The 10516-nt window shown below is 35.5% G+C and overlaps 2 pseudogenes; both read right to left on the bottom strand.

Annotated features, from left to right (window-relative positions):
* Nucleotides 1–28: 28 nt before the first annotated feature.
* Nucleotides 29–1036, bottom strand: LOC124833830 (putative cysteine protease RD19B pseudogene; annotated as a pseudogene).
* A 343-nt stretch (nt 1037–1379) lies between these two features.
* Nucleotides 1380–9001, bottom strand: LOC148206009 (uncharacterized; annotated as a pseudogene).
* Between the last annotated feature and the right edge of the window lie 1515 nt (nt 9002–10516).

The raw sequence follows: 10516 nt of genomic DNA, 5'->3' as shown, positions 1-10516 counted from the left end.
GCTACCATGAGTTGGCATCCTTATATATTTAATGGTTAGAAATATGTATTGCAGTTACAGATGAGACCATCGAGTCCACCCCACATATATTGTGACCTCTGCAGATCTTGTAACATCGGTTTTCTCCCCAGCTCTCCCCCATGAATTCTTTACGATCCAGTAAGGCTTTTACGGAATGGGAGAATAAGCAACAGCACCATAGCCACTCCATGATTCAAATGCTTGCCGCAGATGCATAAGCATAAGAAACCAGCAATATATGTTACATAAAAACTGCATGGATATCAACTGTGCCATGAAAAGAAAAAGTCAGTGTTTATAGATTTAATATCTTATTATTGGGGATGGAGACGATCAAAGAACTGAAAATATCCTGCAGATATTTTAGCATTTTCTTTTGGGGGTGGGTTTAGAAATATTACGGAGTCAAGAAAAGAAACAGCTACCTGCAAGGAGCATTCTTCACTAGATTAGAACAAATTTGTTCTTCGTCAAGGGAAACCACGCTAAAATTAGCAACAGAAGCAGCGATTTTGCTCTTGTCAAATTTGCAGGGTCCACGGTCTATTCCAGTGTAAGGATAATCCCTTTCTCGCATTCGTTCACCAGCCTTGAGTGAGTACTAAAATGCGGTGGCCATCAACTCACCGTTACAACCAGAGTTGCATGCTCTTCCGTCTCACAGTAAGAAAGTTGTAGGCACATAATTAATTCATAATGTTTTTGAAAAATCCAAACCAGACCATTAAGGTGGTTGGTTAATTTTGTTATCTTCTTATCTAACGAACTTGTGTAGAAATTCTCAAAAAAGAGTCCATGGATATCATGTTTTAATATATCACAATTGTGGTCAAACAAAGTGATATGCAACTATAGGAAGGACAGATTAGTAATTGGAGGAGACAAGATTCTAAGAATAATAAAGACTAAACTCATTATCACAACCTACGAGTTGTTGTTCGCTAAGGCTCACGAGCTTACCAGTTGAAAGAAAATGAGCACCTTCCAATGCTCCCACACGATCCGCACGACCATAATTAGATTGTAATGCACATTAGGTAAGGTGTTGGATATATCCATTGGCATATGAACAATCATCATCGTTATTCTATAATTCGAGCAAATACCTTTATTAAAAACAATATGAAAACCAAGATTATCCAACATAGAAATTGAAATAATGTTCGAAACAAAATTAGAAACATAATAACAATAGTCTAAAACTAGCACTTTGCCAGTCAACATTATTAAAGAAACTATTCCAGTGACTTTGGCTACAACACTTGCTCCACTTCCTAATTGGACACTTATTTGTAGTCGCTGCAACGAATTGCATATGTTAAAGATACTATCCAATATCTAATACCCATATAGAAAGATCAATAACTATTAGGAAAATCATGAAAACATTTTTCACCTTGTTTCTTTTCTTTCAAAGAATCAAGATATTTATAGAAATTTCTCTTCCAATATCCTTTTTCGTTATAGAAGAAACACTGAACATCACTTTTGTCAACACGGTCTTTCTTTTGCTTAGGCTTGGTAACACCAACATTAGCTGCAAAAGTCTTCTTTTCAGGCTTGTATTTGTGTTTGCCCACTTTCTTGTTAGACTTTCCAGCTGCGAAGATAGATCCTTGATAGAATCAATTTGATTTTGATTGTCAACCTATGTCATGTAACTCACAATCCATCTTGTACATGTTAAAATTAACAATGAATTGTGAAAATGAGTCACGGAGTGATTGTAGAATCAAATCTTGTGATAACTCCTTTCCAAGTTTGTAATCCAACTTCTTAAGTTGTTCTATAAGCACTAGTGCAGTCAGGGGAAATCACAGCAGTTATTTTCGATCATAGACAGCGATTCTTGAATTGAGGCAAAAAGTCTACACCTTTATGCCTCGGTTGAACCGAGGCATAAAAGTGTAAGATTTCACCTCGATTTAAAGGCAACCGATGCAATATGTTTTTGTTTTTTATTTTTTTTGGAAGGACTTTACGCCTCGGTTCCTTCTGAACCGAGATAGTATGGCAACCTTTACTGCCTCGGTTGGGACCAAAACCGAGGTAGTAGAGTGTTTTTTAATTTTTTTCTTTTTCGCTGACTTTCTGCCTCGGTTGGGACCAGAACCGAGGCAGTAGAGTGTTTTTTAATTTTTTTCTTTTTCGCTAACTTTCTGCCTCGGTTGTGACCTTAACCGATGCCATATGGGGGTTTTCTGCCTTGGCTATGGTCACAACTGAGGCGTATTCCCCTGTTTTTTTTAGAACATGTCTGTTTCTACAACATTCATAATTGCAGAAATAGACATGATAATAATTTTACAACCAGAACAGTCCAGAACAATCCATAAGCATATATTTTCAATAAAAATTATATTAAAACATAAATACATTTAATGTAATCATAAATCAACTTCTTAGAAGCATAAATCAATTCAATGTAATCATAAATCAACTTTGAAGCATAAATCAATCCAATGTACAAAGTTAAACTAATAATAATGTACAAAAGCATAAAACAACTTAGAAGCATAAACTTGAACTTACTATATCCTAATATCTACTACATACTATTATATAGTTGAATTACATATTTAGCTAGTGCTTTCTTCACGAGTTTAAGTGACTTCTTTAGAATTGGAGTAGTCATATTGAATCTCTGCATAAAACACAATGATTTCAATTAGTGTAAATGAAATCTAAACTATAGAGAAAATAAAATTCAAACCTAAATATTATCGTTTCCCATCCACTGGTGTAATGTGCACAAATAATGGTCATGATCCAATACATGACGTAGTAACCATACTCATATGACCCGGTTTGTCTATTACACTATAATATATCATCATAATTATAAAATGTTAAGTAACATCATTGGAATGGTACAAAATGTAACAAAGTATGGACTAAAATAACAAACCTTAAGGTTCACCCATCCAAGCTTTTTAGCTGTAGCAGTAGATCTCCAGACAACATCATATGTGTTGCAAGGGAACTATTTAAAAAAATGCTTTAGAATACATTTATATAATAAAGAAAGTTGAAACATTGAGGTTCTTACCAATCTACTACATGTCTAAGAGGGCTGGGAGAAGACTTGTGCAATGAACAAAACCAGACAACAATGTTCTTCGGTATGGAGATCACAAGTAGCTGTCAATGACGCCTGAAATTGGTAATAACTTAATTGTCATATACCAAAATTAATAAATGAACTTTAAAGTTAACAAACTTCACTTACCCAATTATATAAGGGAGAAAATATGTCATTCCCTATTGCAAAGCGGGTGATGATGTATGCTTGAATATCATCAAATTTATTTCTTTCATGAGTCATATAGGGGTCAATGAACCCATATACATCATTGAACCTCTTCTTGTTACTGACATCACATATATACCTGAAATGAAGAAATGATCTGATATAAGTAATTTGATAAAAAAGTTATATAAAAAAGTTCTCATAAACTTACATCATCCATAGCTGAATGAGTGTAATATTAATTTCTTCTCTCCCCGACGGAAGCTTCCTAACATCTTGCTGATGCAAGTACAATGGGATATGAGCTTCTCTTCCAAATGTAGTAGAATCCCATGGCACAATCATCGACTTATCTGAAATGATGTTAACAAGCTTGTCTAACGCCCTAGAGGGTCGTCCTCAGATAAATGAGTCTTCTTCGGTGTAGGACTTCCCTCTTGACCTGTCTGCTGTTACATGTTAAAACGATTATGTTATGACGTCAATAATAAGTAAATATTAAAATTGAGAAGTACATCACCAACCAAATGTCTAGGCCAGGTGATGAAGGACTTAAATGCCTCTTGCACAATGAAAAACTCATCTGTAGGCACAAGAACAAGGGCATCTGGTACGACAACTTCATCCACCATGACCTTGACCTCATCTTCTGCTAGCTGTACACCATGCACTACAGTGGCTGTCTCATAGACTGTGCCACGAGCCACTAGCATGGTCCTGGTAGGAGAGAGAATATATAGCTGACATGGATGAGTGTCGTCCATGTCGTCCCCTAGGGCACCGGCAGTTGAGCAACTTCCTTTGTCGCTTGTACCTGTCAAATTAAATGTTAGGTTACATAAAAAGTAAATTAATTAACAAAAATGATTGTTAGGTTTACTTGTAGGGGACACAATATGTTCTGCTACAGGAGATGGCGGAGGACGATTGCCATAATCCTCATAACAGTGTTGGAACTGGCGCGCAACCATTTCAGCAACTTCATCATACAACTTTGCCCGGACCTTCTTTGTGATCTCCTGCGTCATTGATAACATTTGAAAAACTGTTATTTTTACACCTAAAATTGACTTCAATTACAACCTTTATGACTTAGAAATTAGCTTGAACTCATGATTTTGTTGAATTATTGGAAATAACAGAGTTGGACAAGTTTTATGCTTGATTTCCTTGTTTTTGCAGGTTTTTAGATGAAATTGATGAAAGAAGTGAAAAGGGATAGAGATGGAATCAGAAAAGGACACAAAAAGTGCAAAAGTGGAGAAAACGCAAGTACCGATCAGCGCCAATTACCGCTGAGGGGAAGAAGTGGTCACGCATTACTACCGCTGAGCGACACTTTTCTGGGCTTGGGCCTACTTTTCTGTATTTTTTAGAATATTATATAAGCTTTAGGACGTTCTAGAGTTGGTATCTTTGGCTGGGACGAAGCAAAAACACACTTTTTCACCCCTTGGAGGAGGATTTTGGATGCTAAGGCTCCTTTCTCAACTTTTTAGGGTTCTATCCTTCACTTTTCCATTGTATTTCATCTAGTTTCACCATGAATATGGTTAACTAAACTTATTTTGTTGTTGGGGAATCAATGTAAAAATCCTTAGAAACTCTCTTGTATGGAATTTGTTCTTCAAAATCATCTATATGATACATGCTTTCTTTCATTAATAGTTAGGGTTTTTCCTCTTTACTCAAAGCATGCATTGTTTAACTCATTCGATGTCATGATTATTGGTTTTGTCGATATGGGAACGTACGGGGAAATCTAGATCTGGGGAATCTCTCCCAACAGTATATTACAAACCTAGACATAGGAGTATGATGGTTGGTTGCCTTTAAGCCTCTGTTCACTATAATGCATGATTAATTGCTAGGGAGACAAGACATTGTAAACTAGTGATCATGATTAGGCTTTCTTCGCCGAGGAATCAGGTATAAAGTAATTTAGAAAGTGGCATTAACATTAATGAATGATGAGTTCCTGAATAAAAGAGAGTGGAAAGGATGAAATTGATAAACCCCAACAACATATTCATCCATATATTTCAATTCATGTGTTTTGTTTCTTCTTACCCATTGATCATCACATGCATACATATTTACTTTTCAGTCTTTTGCATTTGAAACTTAAAATAATTTGTTCTCAAGTTTTAATTAATTAATAAATCACATAATTGTCTAGGCCGTGAGTCTCTTGGGAAACGATACTTGGTCTTACCAGGATTATTACTTGATACGATTCGGTTACACTTGCCGAGGGTTAACAAGTTTTTGACTCCGTTTTCGGGGATTGAAAATTTGCTTATCAGTCATATCTTTTCTGATGTCTTCCTTCAACTTTTCTTCATACTCTTTAGTTAATCTGTATGAAGATGGACGCGAGGAAGACCCAAAGAACTGTCGTATGCCTATGCCAGTCCCAGCAGCACGCACCCGTCCTGGGTGCTCAGGTCGTCCAATAGCTGTGGTAAGAATCTCCTGACGACCTTCTTGTGTGAATTGACCTTGGAAGCTCTGCTCAACCAAGGAGGCCTGTAACATAACAAAACTTCATAATTATTTGAAAGATCTATGTAATATATATAACAAAAATGTTGTCAAAATAAAAGAAATGACATCTTACAATTCTTTCTGATATGTCTCTGGCACTGTCGGAAGTGTAGGAGCCCGATGGTCTTACACGGGCTAACTTCCACTTCTCGTGCTGAGATGGTGGTGAAGGAGGAGGAGGAGGGTCACCACCCTCAGAAAGTGGAAGTCTACTATCTGACTTCTACTTCATTATTTTTTCCTCAAGCTTCCTGTATCCACCACGAGATAGTATGTGTGGATTTTTATTTTGAGCACTTATACCTTGTGCTTTTGACCTTATTTCTTATGACAAAATGAAACAATTGTTACGTTATAAATGAATGTATGTTGAATTGAGTGATTTTTACCTACACTTACCTGCCACGTCTCGGATGAACAAAGTTGTATAAACTGACGCCATGTTTCTTCGTCAATTGCAGAATATTTAGAACATGGAGTTTCATGACTTTTTGGTCCAAATATATATGTTGACATCAATTTTGTCTTAAAGCCCCAAAATCTTTCTCCAATTGCAGATAAACACCTATTCCTTAGGCTGGCGACATTTGGGATATCAAATGTCATCTGCAATAAAGAAAGTAATAACCTTATATCAATACAAATTTATCAATATAATTAAACTATAATTTGGAGCACTATAGATTAAATTACCAATAGATCTTGCCAGATAATATTCCGATCAACCTCAGATACATGGTCAAAGGATGGAGTAAGTATAGAGATACGATCACGTGCTAGTACTCCAAGATAAGACCTAAATTCATCTGCATGTGGTCTAGATGCTACTCTAGTGACCACGTCAATAATGACATGTGTCCTCTCACCTGCATTTCTTCTAAGTTGAAGTCGTCTTAACCTCGTCGCTCCTCTAGTGAGTCTAGAAGTGGGGACTTCATCCCAGACGAATGCGGTGCCTCAGCCATATATTTGTCAGAAAAAAATAAGATGAAAGATTAATAAAAGACTTATAAAATAACAAAAAAATTAATAAAAGATAAAATAACAAACAAATTAATAAAATAACAAAAATAAGATGAAAGATTAATAAAAGATTCACTTTTTTTAGTTTATTAAACATATCAATTTTAAACAACATATCATCAAATTTCACAAAATTTTGCCAACATTTCGCATTGGTCTTCAGGTTACACAAAATAAAAGTGTTTATACATCACAATCAAATATGCACCCAAAGATCAATACAAAACACAACTGCAAAATTTCATGAAATTTAAGACATGTATATTAAAATTGATATGTATTAATAAACTATGAAAAAAGTTTTTACTCTTCTTAAACTGTCCAACCGAAAAATTCAAGATTCAATACTTGTAAATTATTATCACCATCTCCTCTCTAATCATTTGTAAAAAGTACATTTGTTCAAAAAAATCTGAAGATAGTAAATAGTTTTTCTATTGAATCTTAAACGGGAAACTAAGGCTAATTCAGAACAACAAACAATATATTCAAGCAAACAAATAATTACATATGCATCATACAATATATTCAAGCCAACAAATAATTACATGTTCATATTAAAAGGCAAATATTAAGAATAGGAACTTGGGAGCGTGAAAGCCGATCAACTATCGAGAATGTCCGCGTATAAAGCCTCACCACAAAAATACAATATCTAGACAAAAACAAACAATACATTAGTTAGTGTTTTAATAATTTAAATAATGAATTTATTTGTCATCCAATCATCACTTTTTAAGAATAACAAAAGTGATATTAACATTCATATATGAAAGAATCCAATCTTGTTTGAAAACTTGCACCACAACATTATAGACATCACAAAATAAAAATGATAGAAATTGTCACTAAGACTAAAATTATAAAGGTGCATACACACTACTATCATTCTTCACTAAAAACCACAACCCACAACTTTAATCTCATTATGTAAAAACCATACAAATTCAATAAAAACTTATCATGACCATTATGTAAAAACCATCACCATCCTATCATCATTACTTATAAACAAAATTTTAACAAAACTTACCACGAGAAAGATGAACGCCATGGAGGAAGCCGCCAAGGCATTGGGTGTAGCGGGGCGCGGAGTAGCGGGGCTCGAAGTAGCGGGGCTCGAAGTAGCGGGGGCGAAGCAGCGGGGCACAGAGTAGTGTGGTCAGCGTAGGGGGGCGGTGCAGCGGCAACAGTGAGTGAAATGAGGCGAGTGAAGATGGCGAAATGGAGGCACACGCAAGAGAGATGCTTCGCCTGAGAACAATTGAGGCGACGAACAATGGAGGCGCCTGAGAGCAGAGAGCAATGGAGGCGGGACGGGGAAGAAGAAAGAAGATGCATCAGTTGCGGGGAAGAAGAAAGAGGAACAGTAGGGTAAAAAATTGTATGCTTTCTGCAGATATAAAAGTTGTACTACCTTGGTTTTCCTATTAACTGAAGCAATAATATATGCCTCGGTTCATCTCCTAACCGATGTCTATACTCATCTGAAAAAAATAAAAAAAAATATGAAATGACATTTTTGCAATTATCTTCAAGTTATACGCCTCAGTTTTCCTTGCAACCGAGGCATAAACACCTTTTCACACCGACTTTGTGAGAACCGAAGCCGTATGGTTTGAACAGAAAGAATTGGAACGTTCCTTAAATCAGATGTGTCAATGTAGGACAAAACATACTGCCTCGGGTCTTCAGTGAACCGAGGCAGTAGAGCAGGATTCAAAAAGCTGTCAGACCAAAAGTCAATTATGCAGGAATTTCTTAGGGTGGTAGGCATCGGTTGGCGTTTGAACCGAGGTCATATGTTGTATATGCCTCGGTTCCGCTTGAACCGAGTTAGAAAAGTTAGCCTAAACTACGAAAATGTCACCGCTTTCTAATAGGCTTCGGTTTCGCCTAAATCGAAGCCTATTGTGTGATTTCAAATCTAGTTTTTTTACTAGTGAAGGCTGATCATGTTCAAAACATGTGATCCCACCTTAGCATTCACACTCAATGTAGACCTAAATAACGTCTTAGACTACTCGTATCTTTTTCTCTCACTATGGAACTATACATCTTCTTAAGATCATCGATGGTAGGAGGTGGATACATGTCCTCATGTAGTTATCTATGGAGTTTTGAACTCATGGATGCTAAGACGAAACATTTTGTGTTCATGCAACCCTCTAGGTACGTCAAGTAAGTACTTAACGTCATCCTTATTCAAGCACGAAAGATTTCTTCATGGATTGATGAGTTTCTCTTATATAAAATATATATGAATAAACAATTGATTGTCTAGTCATTTTTTATATACATTTTAAGACAAATGTCTCACATTTTAATGTTGTCATTAAGGAACAATTGATTAATAAATTTAGATCTTATCCTGAGGCAATTGAGCCTTTTGTCTTGATTTATGGTTTGATGCCCTTAGTGAACTTATCATACAACTACGTCGATCATGGACGGATCCAGTTTTTGCAGAGAGGTGACACTTTTGTAACGTCCTAAAATCTGGGATGTCACGGGTTTATAAAAACTGGTAAATTTCAAAACTTTATCATCTTGTGGCAACGTATTTTTCAAAAAACTTTAACCTTTCAACATGCATAATTTATTCATATCATAATAGTTCCAAAATTCTTGTCCAATTACATTATTCCAAAAGTAATTAAAGTGACTAAGAGAATTAAACAACTACTAATTGTTTCAAAAGTCTATACCAAAAGAACTTTTTAAAGAAATCCAAATCTTTCCATCGTCATCTCACGAATCTATCATGTCTTTGGAACATCTGCAATATCATTTGCTCATGTATAACACATTGTATGATCATTGCAGATAATTTCATTCACAAACATGTGTGGGGTAAGCTACCTTTAAAACAATCATAACAAGATACGTACATACTGATTATATGAACCTTAATCAAACACACAACATGATACATACCTTCTGATTATATCAACCATAATCAAACACACAAGATACATACCTTCTAATTATATCAACCATAATAAAACACCCCATACATAAAAGTAATAAAAATAGGATTCCTAACCCTCTAACATAAACAATTCAATCATAATGAATTACTCGATCTTCGATCCTCGATCCTCGATCCTCATCCCTCAAACCTCCATCCTTGATCATTGATCCCTGATCCTTGATGTCATCACTAACATCTCACACATAGACCTTTGGTTTATCCACTCATTAGCACCTATGCTAACTACTACTTTAACCATTATGGTAACACCACTATCAACATAGCATAACTTGGAGCATGTCAAATACCATGATCATCATCATAGATACACCACTGTTGATGGATTGACAAGTGTACCAAATCGCACAAGTAATATAAAATGGTAAGACCAAGTATCGTATCCCAGAGGACTCTCGGCACTAAACAGTCGTGTGATAAATTAATTAATTAAGACTTAAAAGAAACAAGATCATTGGTTTGCGATGCACAAAAATAAAATAAAATATGAATGCAAATTGATCAATAGTAGAGTAACACAGAGATGAACAAATGTTGTTTAATATAAGATGAATATGTTGTTGGGGTTAGATTTCACCAAGTTCCCTCTCATGTATATAAGAATTCCTCTTTATGCATTAATGTTAACGTCACTCACTAAAGTACTTAGAACCCAATCCCTTGGCGCAATAAGCCTGCCTTAA

This window comes from Vigna umbellata, chromosome 1, assembly GCF_029865625.1.
Source record: "Vigna umbellata cultivar VRB3 chromosome 1, Vumbellata_1.0, whole genome shotgun sequence".
Lineage (NCBI taxonomy): Eukaryota > Viridiplantae > Streptophyta > Magnoliopsida > Fabales > Fabaceae > Vigna > Vigna umbellata.
This window is presented reverse-complemented; position numbering and strand designations above follow the sequence as displayed.